Source organism: Carettochelys insculpta, chromosome 12, assembly GCF_033958435.1.
Source record: "Carettochelys insculpta isolate YL-2023 chromosome 12, ASM3395843v1, whole genome shotgun sequence".
NCBI classification, from domain to species: Eukaryota; Metazoa; Chordata; order Testudines; family Carettochelyidae; genus Carettochelys; species Carettochelys insculpta.
This window is the reverse complement of record NC_134148.1, coordinates 34,356,865-34,369,905: the sequence shown is the minus strand read 5'-3', so window position 1 is coordinate 34,369,905 and position 13,041 is coordinate 34,356,865.

The window sequence follows — 13,041 nt, the reverse complement described above, 5'->3', positions numbered from 1 at the left end:
GTCTAAGGAGGGTAAATATTGCTGGAGATGGCATGGCATTAGTTTGTGCTGGTGGCTGTAGCTGCTTCCGTGTGATTGGTCACTATGAATTATACCCTCAGCCCAGTTCATAGGTGTATGTTATTTTATAATTATTTGCCCTCAACAACTGTGCAGTGAATATGTTTGCGCTAAGAACAGCAGTGAAGGTGTGTTCTTTGCCTTATTGTAAACATGATAAAATGATAACTGCATGCCTGGAAGACAAATAAAGGATTATCACACGTCAGCAGACAGAGCTAGACCAAAAGGCCCTCTTCCATGGAAATGTGTTCTCTTCCCACCTCCATTTGCTGAAGCCATCCCAATGCAAAGAGGCATTTGTGGAGGAAAATGATGTCTGCTCTTCAGTTCCAGTCAAGTTCTGTGGTTCTAAGTGCAGGCAAATAGCAGCTGGTGAGCTACATGCCAATCTATTGCAGTGAAAATAGGGTTTCCTGAGTCCCCTCCTCAGCTTTCCCTTTTCTTAACTCCCAGGGTAGGGGAATGGGAAACCCTGGGGCTGCTGCCCTCTGATGGGATGGTGGGCTAGGGACTTCAGAAATGTCTGCTGCCTGGGAGGGGTGCAATTTAAAGGTTCAGCACCCCCAACATCCTGAGTCACGTCCCTCCCATGCACACCGCCTCTTACCCTTTGCGACCCCTCACTCTAGCTCCTAGTTGAGAGCTCCATATGCAGAGGCCAGCCAGAAGGGCCACTCTGTGGGGAGCGGCAGAAGGAAAAGCCTCAGCTCTCTAGACAGCTCCCAGCTTGCTGGTTCCAGCAGCTGCTCTGCAGGGAAGGGGCACAGCAGCACCATGTGAGTGAGCCAACAAACCCTGACAAAAATAAGGAGTAGGGGGAGGCATATGACCCCAGATGGCTCCCCCCCTCATTGCGTCGGGCAGCAGGGAGGGGGGAATCCTGCCATTTCAGCCCAGGCACTCTAATTTTTGTGCTTGTGATATGCCACTCAAAGGGTCAGTACATTTAGCCAACTCCTGCTCTAGTGACTCATCTCCCACCAGAATCTCCTCTCCAAAGAACCTTTCCTGTATTTGCTCTATTTGTGGTTTTCTGAACCCGAGTTTCTACAACATTTATTTATAAGAATCAACAAGAAACAGGAAGTATTGAGAATGTGTCCTGATCTTATCTTGTGCTGAAAATAGTTATTAAGATTCAAATAAATCACTCATGGTTTTCTTTTTACAATCACTGAAGCTTTTATTATAAATTGCTGGAAACTATATTTATCCTCTATTTTAACACACTGTCGGGACAGAGCTAAGAGTGAGATAGATAAACTATACTAGCCAGAAGACAGGTATATTGTATGCCCAAACTTGGGAGATTCACAGGGGTATATATCTGGCACATTGACATCCCTGCATGATACCATCTTATACTCATGAATTTATGCTTTCATTTTGAAAAAAAAGGGCCTGCATCTCCTATTATTTACAGCAGTTATGCACTTGTGTATCTCAGTTGACTTCAAGGCTCAGTCATGGGTGATGAGCATAAGAGGCAGGAGAAGGCAATCCCTGCCCAATCTACCTGGTTGGCTTTGCCTACACTCTGCCCCCAGGGTTTCCCCACTTCAGCATGGTTGCCCTAATCTCATGGGGCTGCCGGAGTTCAGTGCCACCAAGGCTGGGGCTGTGTGCCCTCCCCATGATGGGGAAGGTTGTGGATGTGCATCTCCTGCTGAGGGGAGGTGGCCTACCCTTATATGGGGGTGACCTTGACACCTATGGGACCCGAGTGGCTGGGGCAGGGCCTTGGGTGAAAGGGGTGGGGCTGGGGGCTTGCTAGGGGGCAAAGACAATCTTCTGCTTCCCAAAGGGGAAAACCTTGGACAACGTGGAGAAGGGCTACTGAAGGTCAACAATTAGGGTACTTCTGGAGCCAGAGTGAAGTGGAGGAGACTTGTAGATGACCCTATGCTCCACGTGGAGTACAAGGGTTAAGTAACAGTAGCAGTAATAAAACCTTCAGAATGTGGCCCAAGTGTAACTGATGCAGAGATGTCTGCCTGAGTTTGGCGAGCACTCAAAACAATAGTTGTGGTAGGAGGTATAAACTACCCCATATGCTTCACCAAGACACTCAGAGCCTACGTCTACACGTGCCCCAAACTTCGAAATGGCCACTTCAAAGTTTACTAACGAAGCGCTGAAATGCATATTCAGCGCTTCATTAGCATGCGGGCGGCCACGGCACTTCGAAATCGACGCGCCTCGGCACCGCGCGTCTCATCCAGACGGGGCTCCTTTTTGAAAGGACACTGCCTACTTTGAAATCCCCTTATTCCCATGAGCTGATGGGAATAAGGGGACTTCGAAGTAGGCGGGGTCCTTTCAAAAAGGAGCCCCGTCTGGATGAGACGCGCAGCGCCGAGGCGCGTCAATTTTGAAGTGCCGTGGCCGCCCACATGCTAATGAAGCACTGAATATGCATTTCAGCGCTTCATTAGTAAACTTCGAAATGGCCATTTGCGTGGCCATTTCGAAGTTTGGGGCACGTGTAGACATGGCCAGAATGTGACATTCTTAATGGTTTCATCACGGATCAAAGCATATGAAATAGGAGAGGGAGGGCATTATTGTGCAGGTCTTCTGGGCCTTGCAGTTACAACCAATCTGAAGCTCAGGAGACCCCCAGGAGCATATTCAAACCCTGGTGAGGAGAAGCAGAGTCCCAAAGAATATTTATTATCAATACTTACACTATACATTTTCAGTGACAGCTGTTGTGTTCAGTAGGGAGCATCACTGGCCTAACAAGGGATATGATGTTAAAGAAACCCATGTTCACTCTTATAATTAAACACTTAAGTGTGCTCTGGGGTTTTATGCAGTGCCCACACTTACAGCCACCATTAAAAAAAAAAATCTTTAAAAATTTAAGGATGCAGAAAGAAGGAAAAAACAGGTAGAGCATTTAAGACGTAAAGCACGGAAGAAGTCTTCTATTGTAAAAAACATCCCTTCTTCTTTACTTATAGAGAACTCTACAGGAACCCATAGTGTCTGGCAGTCTTTTAGGTGGTATTAAATGTGGCATTAACTGACCTTTGTAGAGAAAGTTAAAATTTGTCAACATGATCATGAGGCATCAAAGAAACCTGATCCTGTTTTTTTTTTTTTATGACAAACACAGAGAAATTTATGCAAAAGGGAGCAGAGAAAACAAACGAGTTAAAAAATGCAGCTTCTATTTCTGACAGACTATCAGTTGCAGCCAGGCTACTGGAGAGTGGCACTTGCCAATGATTGTGTGTCAAGATGTGGCAAATTTTATTAATGTCTGGCAACTTAAGGCATTTCTTTTAGCAGCTTTTCTGGTCAGAGGCTCACTACAGTGTTAAAAAAGAGAGCTTTGTCTTGTTCAGCTCTGCCATGCTCTGAGATTATGTCCAGCTCTGCCAGATGCTATGGTTAGCCAGACAGCCAAAGGAGAGTGATAGGAAAGAGGAGAAATAGGTAGGGAAGGCAAATGGCATTTCAGGGTGACTGTCAGAGGAGGAACCTCGGGACACATCTGTACTTACATGAAGACCGGTGCTCCAAAGATCGATCTTCCAGGGTTTAATTTTGTGCCTCTATGAGGGATGCACTAAATCGAACACTGAGGGTGTTTCCATTGGCTCTGGTACTCCTCATGGTTGCAAGGAGTAAGGGAAGTCAAGTGGAGATTTTTCTCTCCTCAAACTCCTGTAGTGTGGCCACGCGGTAAATTCAACTTAAGGCATGTCGACTCCAGCTATGTAATTCTCATAGGCTACATCTACACTAGCCCAAATCTTCGAAATATCCATGCAAATGGCTATTTCAAAGATTACTAATGAGGTGCTGAAATGCATATTCAGCGCCTCATTAACATGCCGCTCGCCACAGCTCTTCGAAATTGCTGCCACGCAGCTCATCCAAAAGGGCCCCAGGAACTTCGAAATCCCCTTATTCCTATCTGCTGATTCCTATTCCTATTTGCATGGCCATTTCGGAGATTTGGGCTAGTGTAGACATGGCCATACTGGAGTTGCGTATCTTCTGTCAAATTTCTTTTGTAGCGTAGACCTGGCCTAAGTCTCACATCTTACCTGCTGTTCTGGATTGAGCCAAAGCTGGTGAAAGTTGTTTCCTTTCTCTGTGGTCTGGCATGAACAGGATGTTATTCAGGATCAGAAAACAGACACGTGGAGTCATGAAATTGCAGGGTCCCAGGAATTGATAAAGGAGGGAGCCATAGGCTGCATCTACACTAACGAGCTCTTTAGACAGATTTTTCAAAAGAAGGGGGCTCTTTCAAAAGATCTCATGGCGTGTCTACACACAAAAAGTGTTCTTTTGAAAGTAAATTGAAAGAATGCACCACTCCTTTAGAAATCGCTCTTCCTTTCCCGTTTCAGGAAGCACGCCTCCTTTCAAAAAAAACACATGGGTCGACCCTCTGCAGGCCCTCTTCTTCAAAAGAGTAGTCCTCATAGGGTGTGATTTTTCGATCCTAGGCCTGTTCTTTTGAAATAGCAAGGACTGTGTGGATGCTCTCTTTTGAAAAGCAGATCACTCTTTTTAATACTCTTTTTTCATGGGTGGACATACTGTTTTGAAAGAAGTTCTTTTGGAAGAGATATTCCAGAAGGGCTTCTTTCAAAAGATCTCTGTAGTGCTGACATAGCCCTAATGGGTGGAGCTCAGGCTTTCCAGTCCACAGGTCCCCCAAAATAAACAATGTCCTACAAGGGGTGGCAAGCTCATTCTATTAACATTTACTGATCTAAACAGATTTTGGTCATTTCATCCATACACATTTCCTCCCCATTCTAGAAACCTGTGATTCTAGCTGGAGCATTGAAGATCCCAAATCCCAGTTCTTTTAATTCACACAAGTCAATTTATACTACTCTGTCTCCATTTTATGTTGATTTTGATAAACAATTTTATGTAACAACCATTGTTGGACATTGGATTACAGATATGCAATACTGGATTCTACTTCTTTGATACAAAATTTCACACCAGAAGCAACTAATAGGTCTAATTTACTTCATACAGATATATGGGTAACAGCATCTGTGATTATAGCCCCTTCTTCCACACTAAGAAAATGTCACACAGAACTGTCTTTGTTTATTATGGGAATTATGATTATCAATAATGATGATTTGTCTGTTCACAGAGTGACCACTGAGTGTATGCAATTTGCATTTTCTCCCACTAAACGTCTGCATGATTTGGAAACTCTGCATATGGATTGAGAAGAAGTCTATGTATTTCAGATCTACATTTCATGCTTCTCTGGATCTTCATTCTTGTGAATTAAACACTGAAAATCCTGCAGCTTCCGTTTAAAGTTTAGATTGCACAAAGAGATGAAAGCTACATGACTTCAAGCTTCCTTTTCCCTGTGTTTTGATGTGTGCCTCCTCATTATGCTAGGGACGAGGTGGCAATGGGGACAACCGGCCCAGGGCCCGATGCTACAAAAGCAGCTGTTGCTGCTGCTACAATAGCAGTGCAGTGTCCTCCAGAAGCCCAGGCCCTTTAAATTTCTGCCAGAGCACCACATAGCATGCTCCAGGCAGCAGTGAGGGCTGCTTCACCCCAGATCTGCCCTTTCTGCCCGAGGCCACCCCCCTTCCAGGTGTGCAGGGCAGACCACCCCCATCTCCTCCCACCTGGCCTAGAGGCACAGCAAGACTGTCAGACCCACTGTGTATGACTTAAAAGAGTGGACTGCACATTCATAACTCAATAGGCTGAAATGACAAACATGAGACCAATGTTACCATTAAATGTCTTTGTACTTAGAACATGACAAATGCCACTGATGGAATCCGCCTCTTGAATCACATGGATTTGTTTTAACATATAATAATAGAAAGTGACTAACGAAGAGCTAGAAATTATTAACCAATGTTCATGAGCCTTTAAAAAGGATTGGCAATACCTTTATCATGTATTTATGTAATAAATTCTCTGTCCTCCATGCAGTGTTCTTCCAACTGGCCATCTGTGATTTGGGAGGCAGAAAGAAAAGGATTATGAAAGTTAACAATGCCAAATAGTTCATGAGGCACTGATAACTGTTTGTACACCTCCACAGGAACTTCAACCTTACTCTGGGACAGAGACAGAGACAGAGAGAAGGAAATTGGCCCAAACACTCCAACATATTTAGGCCTCCAACTCACAGAGAATCAGATGGTTAAATCCCCTCCCCCACCCCCACCCTGCCACCACTCAAAGCCAGGACAGTCCGTGGTGCAAGTCTTTTATAGCCTACTGGCTTTTGCAGGTCCCTTAATAGCCAGGATGTAAGTCTTCATTGGCTGCTCCATTCTCCAACTTTCCAATGCTCCCTATCCCTAAGACTCTTGCAGAGATGGTCCAAAAGCCTCAAAGCTGCCCTAATTCACCATTACTGGGGTCAGCACAGTTTGGTCCAGAGACTCATGGAGCCATAACCAGCTCATAGACTTTAAGATCAGAAAGGGCTGTCATGAACCTCTTGTGATGATTTTCTGTATGTTGCAAGCCACAGAACCTCACCCACCCACTCCTAAAATAGTCTTAAGTGCTGGCTGAGTTACTGAAGTTCTCAAATCAACGTTTAAAGACTTCACATGAACAAAAATTCACCACTTACGTTTATTTAAACCTGCAAATGACCTGTGTCCCATGCTGCAGAGGAAAAGAAGAAACAAAACAAAACAGAATATCTGCCAATCTGACCTGGGGACAAAATTCCTTCCTAACACCAATATAGGGATCAGTCAGACCCTGAGCACCGGGGCTAGATCCACCAGGAAGATACAATTCACAGTAGCAGCTCAGAGCTCCCCCTTCTTCCATCTAGTGTCCCATCTCCAGCTACTGGGGATTTCTTCTCTTGGCAGTTGCTGGTAGGCCACATGCCACTGTCTGCAATCCCAGCATACCGGTGGTATCAGTCCATCATCCCACTCTATGGAGCCAAGAACCTGTTGGCCAAGGAGGGACTCCATCTCTGTATAACTCATATATATAAACTCATTCTGTCCCACAAAAGCTCATCAATGATGAAATAATTTTGTTGGTCTTTAAAGTACTACATTTCTGCTGTTTTGTTTCATTCTATAGGATTAGCAGCACAATGGAGCTGTTTGATATACAAATAAAATGAAGCTTCTTAACTGGAGGCATTTGCTAAATATTTATGGGACACAAACAGAAAAAAAGATAAAAAGATGCATCCCTTAGTAATTTACTTCCACCACAGCTGTCTTGACTTTGACTAAAGGCTTTTAATACTGGGCCTGGAGTGCCAACTCAGTCCTCGCTAATTGCTCTTCCAGGCAGCTATTTCACCACATGGAAGCTTTACACCAGAGTTTAACACTCTGCGAAACAGGTGACACCTACACAAGCCTCAGAAATTTCTGAGAAGTGGGGCAGGAAATTCCATTTCAATAAAAGGAAATGGTAAGAATGACCATTTGTTTTCACAAGGAGAGATTTGCCACACCGGAGCAGTCCACTGAACCATCATGGCTCACGTCCTGCTTCTAGCACTGACCTATTCTGGCTGCTGCAGAGGCAACTGGAAACCCCCTCTAATGTACGTAGCCATCATTGTAACATTGTGCATTCAGGAAATTTACTCCTCTGTTACTCTGGTAGCTTATGGCTTGAAACATAAGATTTACTGACAACTATTTTAAGTTATGCTTTGCAGCAATCCCTGCCCCCACGCTGTGTGCTTAACTAACCCTGTATTGCTGCTTATATTCCTAACTGATTTAGGCTTCTATTTTCCTAATAAAAAACACTGGGTTTCTTTACCAGACCCTTTTCTGACTGCCCTACTCAGACAGCTGAAGATTCCTCCACAGTAATACATAGATGGTGCAATGCTGGCACAACCAGCTCTGCACACCTATTTGCAGTTCTCTATTTCCTCAGATGAAAGCAGCAACATACACAGCATTTCACCAGATCTTCAGTCAGTGTGATTTAGAGCAGCCCTTGAGGCTGCTCTAAATTACTTGAGAATCTGTTTGTCAGCCAGCTGCTGGCCATCCCAAGAATAGAGATGGAGATGGGTGGCTCAGAGCTATATCTCCACCCCCTTCTACCTATGCACTTGCAAGAAGTTGGAGCCCATTCTGTTTAAAAGAGAAATCAAAAGCAGGTACTTACAGCTTTGTTTAAAAAAAAAAGTTATTGCACACTGAACCCCTCTAGTGCAGCACCCTGGGGACCTGATCAGGCTGAACCAGAGAATTTGCTGAATCAAGTGAAGTCAATATTGTCTAGCAGCATTCCCAACACTTTGACTGCTTCCTGGGCTCTTAGAAGACATTTAGTGGTAAACTGGAGCTGAACAACAGCACAGAACACTGAGAGCCAGGACTGGTGGCTATAAACAAACTTTATGGGACCACAGGAAACTGGCCACACCCATGGTAAGTGGATACCCAACCAGCTAAAATCCTGCTGAATGAGGGATGTTGCTGGACCAGAGAGTGTCAGGCTAGAGAGGTTCAACCTGCATGGCCCTTAGCTGAATGAAATGCCGGGTGCCTTCTGTGTTCATTATTTTGCCAGTACATCTAAAAAAGTCTAAATGCTGTTGCACAGACAAATAAGTTTAGAGGTGAGGCAGAACTAGGTCAGATCCAGACGATTCAGGTGCCTACACTGTTCCCAGACAGGACATCAACTCTGAATATACATATTCAAGCCCACTCATATCATCCCTAAACTTTAGAAATATTCAAATATGATCTGATTCTGGATGTAATCTAATCTTTATTAATCAGGCTTGTTTCCTCAAAATACAGCACTGGCTTCAATTTTCAGATGCAAGGATGAGAAGTAAAAAATCAGCCTTATGAAGCACAATATAAAATGCATCCTGTATTTATCTAAATTCTCTGTCTAGGATCCCCACAGCCCCACTACTGCCAAAACACCAAGCTGCAGGTTTCTTCAATTATAGCTTTAAGGAATGCATAGCTTTTGCCTCAAGAGCTTAAGAATTATATAAAAGTGAATACACATATCTAAAAGAATGCCGTGCTTTGCATTTGTTTGGATAAACCAAACAGATTGGCATTAAAGACTTTGATCCATATGGATTATGCCAAGGACAAGGAAAATAAACATCAATAAAGTTGAGAATTACATTTCCAGGTAACATGCAGATGTGGAGGCTGGAGTTTTTCATATCCAGCCTCTGCAACTGTCTGATACTAGAACCATGCATGTGCAGGCATCCTCCCAGATCTGTATGAAACCTGGAAGTGAAATGGTATGCCCCTTTGCAAAGAGGCAGCTTTGAAAGCTCTGTAATGAAAAACCTGCTAAAGCAGGTTTTCATGGAGTATGAATACATTATATACTGGATAGGTGAAGTGAACTTTGAAAAGAGACAAAAGGAAAGAAAGTTGGGGGAAGAGAAAAAGGTGGATTGTGGGTGTTTTAAAGAGCTTTCTACCAATATATGATATAAAAAAAAAAAAAGTATAACAAAAATGCTTCATGGAATTAGGTACATGAGATTGTAATATGAAGTTTTGCTGTTCATATTCCTAAATAATAATTCACGTACTTGATATAGTTAGAGGGAGCACAAAGGGCACCTATATATGCAGATATTATGGTATAGTGGTATTTTCAAAAGTATCCCGCCATTTTACTCCCCATTGTATCTTTGTGTACCCAAATACCTTTTAAGATCTTGCCCAAAGTGCTTTACCAACTACTTACAGGTAGGAATGTTTTTGTCCATGCAGTCTCCTCCCAGGTGGATCACAGCAGCTATTAACTCCCAACTCGCTGTACAGCCATTTAGGACTGTTGGGTAAGGTCTTAGGTCTTTGTTTGTTCGCCTGATGACATACAGAAGGGGAAAAGCTTCAGTCAGTTGGTCAGGTTCCTGCAGCAGTTACTTCTTAGCAATATCATCCTGTGTTCGTTCCATCTTCACCCGAGTATCCGCAGATGAATTCTCTGAACACGTCACCTAAGCACCAGAAGCACACTACTGCGAGTGAAAAATGATTTTATGTTAGGGCTTTGCTACCCTGTCGTTCAGATATTGCTGCCTCCCTCTGCCATTGCAACACACTGGTACACTGTATTCTGTCATGGCTTAGCAAACAAGTATGGTATTTGGGTACATTTAGAACAGGTTTCATAGACATTAATCAGGGATGGTCTAGACAGTGCTTGCTGCTGCTGTGAGGCCAGGGGAAGGGTGCAGTATAAAACCATTCTAGTTATATGTAAAGTTTACCCATATCCAATATTGAACTCCAATTGTAAAAAAGAGTGATGTTTGTTAAAATTAACTTGATGTGCTGTCTGAATACTGATTGTCTCTGTGCTAATGAAAGCCCCTTGTTGTGTGAGTGAGAATATATGTATGCAAGACTGTCACCAGATGTTCCAGGAAGGGAACTGAGAGAGGTGCTGGAATCTCCATCCCTGGAGGTTTTAAAGTCCTGTCTTGACATAGTCATGGCTGGGATGATTTAGTTGAGGTTGATCCTGCTTCAGGCAGGGGGCTGGACTACATGACCTCCTGAGGTCCCTTCCAGCCCTAGATTCTTTGAATCTATGGGCAGGACAGACCCTTATTGCTACATATCATTAAAAGGTGAAAAGTGGGCACACTGACAACTCTAAAAGTCAAGACAGGCAGTGAGAGACAGTCTTCAATGAGAATTAGCATGATGGGATGATAGAAGAACAACAACTCAAAGAAACATTAAGAGACTTGAGAAAACAAGAATCCCCAAACAGGATGCAAAGTCCACTGATCCCAAGGAAGCAGCTATAAGAAGAGGCAGACTTTGGGTTCCTCTTCCACTTGGATCTCAGCCTGGGCTAAAGGAACCTGGTCCCAATCCAGCCTCATATTTCATTAGCCTGAAGAACTAATTGAAAGTGATGTTATTTCCAGTCTGTTGCTCAACTGGCAAGACACTGTTGTGTGTGTGTAAGCATATGCTAACTGCTTCTCTATTGCATTCTCAATAAAGATCTGGTGTGCTTCTTATAGGCATAACAACAGGACTCAATGGCCTCTAAGGGTCCCTTCCAGTTCTATGATTGTATACTTCTGCTGCTCTTGGAAGATGTTCCTGTGGCATTTTATTTCTGCACGTGTGACCAGCTTGTTAGAAGACAAGTCTCTTATTTGCCAGCTTCTTTGGGCTCTAAGGAAAACAGGATTCATTGCTTTCAAGAACTCTCTGCTCATCCCATGGAAAGTCCACCTGAGCCTCTTCTACTCTAAGCCCTGAAGATGGCTTCTAAAGGTACAAATTCTAAATCTCCAGGCATGAGTAAAAGAGAGAATGTGAGTTTTATCTGGTGATAAACCACAATTCTCTTTCCCTAGCACTTCTTGACAATACACTCTCCTCTCTTCAGGATGTAAAGAGCCTTATTCTCAGCACATATTTATTTAAATGTTGCAAAGCACCCAGTATGATGAAGCAACTCAAGAAGGAAACTGTGAAATGAGGCTTAAGTAAAGAAAACATTTACTTTCTTTTTAACCCTTAGGATACTGATGTGTTCTCCCAGGAGAGTTTCTCAGACTCAGCTGGTTAAAACTGTCTGTGTAGTCTGAGTCAGTGTATGCCATGAATGTGGGGGGATATTGTTTAGTTATTCACATAATCAGCAGTAAATTTAGAAATGGATTGCTTCTATCTTAACTGTTTTTTTTCCCCTAGACCTCTGAGACCACCGACCTCTAGGACCCTACCTAGACCAGGCTGCATAGCACCATCTCTGATTTGGAGGGCATGTGATGAATAGGAGAGTAAAACCATTTTCTTGACTTTCCAGATATTCAGTTAACTAAAATCTCTCTCAGTAGTACACTCTTGAGACCTAGCTGTCTTGCCTGAAAGGGTTGAAACCATAGATACTGAGTCCTAGAAAGTTCCCAGGAATGCTAGGGAATTATAGAACACTAGAACTGGAAGGCTGTGTCTACACCATACCAAAACTTCGAAATGGCCATGCAAATGGCCATTTCAAAGTTTACTAATGAAGCACTGAAATACACATTCAGCATCTCATTAGAACACCGGCAGCTGCAGCACTTCAAAATTGACGCAGCTCGCCACTGGGTGGCTCGTCCAGACGGGGCTCCTTTTCTAAAGGACCCTGTCAACTTCGAACTCCCTTCATTCCTATCTGCCGGCATTCTAATGAGGCACTGAATATGTATTTTGAAGTTTTGAGCTAGTGTAGACACAGCTGAAGGGACCTCAAGAAGTCATTAAATCCAGTCCCCTACCCTCATGGCAGGGCCAAGCACCATCCAGGCCATCCCCGATAGATGTTTATCTAATCTGCTCTTAAATACCTCCAGTGATGGAGATTCCACAACCTTCCTAGGCAATTGATTCTGGTGTTTAACCACCCTGACAGTTAGGAAGTTTTTCTAATACCCAGCCTAAACCTCTCTTGCTGCATTTTAAGCCCATTGCTTCTTGTCCTATGCTCAGAGGCCAGGGAGAACAATTTTTCTCCCTCTTTCTTGTAACACTTTTTTTTTTTTTTTTTTTTTGGTACTTGAAAACTATCAAGTCCCCTTTCAGTCTTCTTTTCTTAAAAAAAACCACCAAACAAGCCCAATTCCTTTAGTTTTCCCTAATCGTTCATGTTCTTTAGCTCTTTAATCATTCTTGTAGCTCTTCTCTGGACCTTCTCCAAGCAGGAAGTGAGTTGTCAGGAGAGCCAATAGAAACAGGGTATGGACTTTTGAATTGGAAGCAGTGATCTGCCTGTTCCTATTGTGTGGTCAGTTGCTCTGTTACACCTAGCAACCAAGCAATATTGCACCATGTGCTTTCTCTCTCTTCTTTGTTGTTCTTATTGCTTCTAATAAAAATCATCCTTTTAAGATCATAATCTGATTTCTGTTGTCTTAGAAGACGTAAGTTCAGCGTGCACGCACCTAAGGCTGCACAGCCAAACTGCGATAGGTAGCCCAGCACTAGCTTCCTT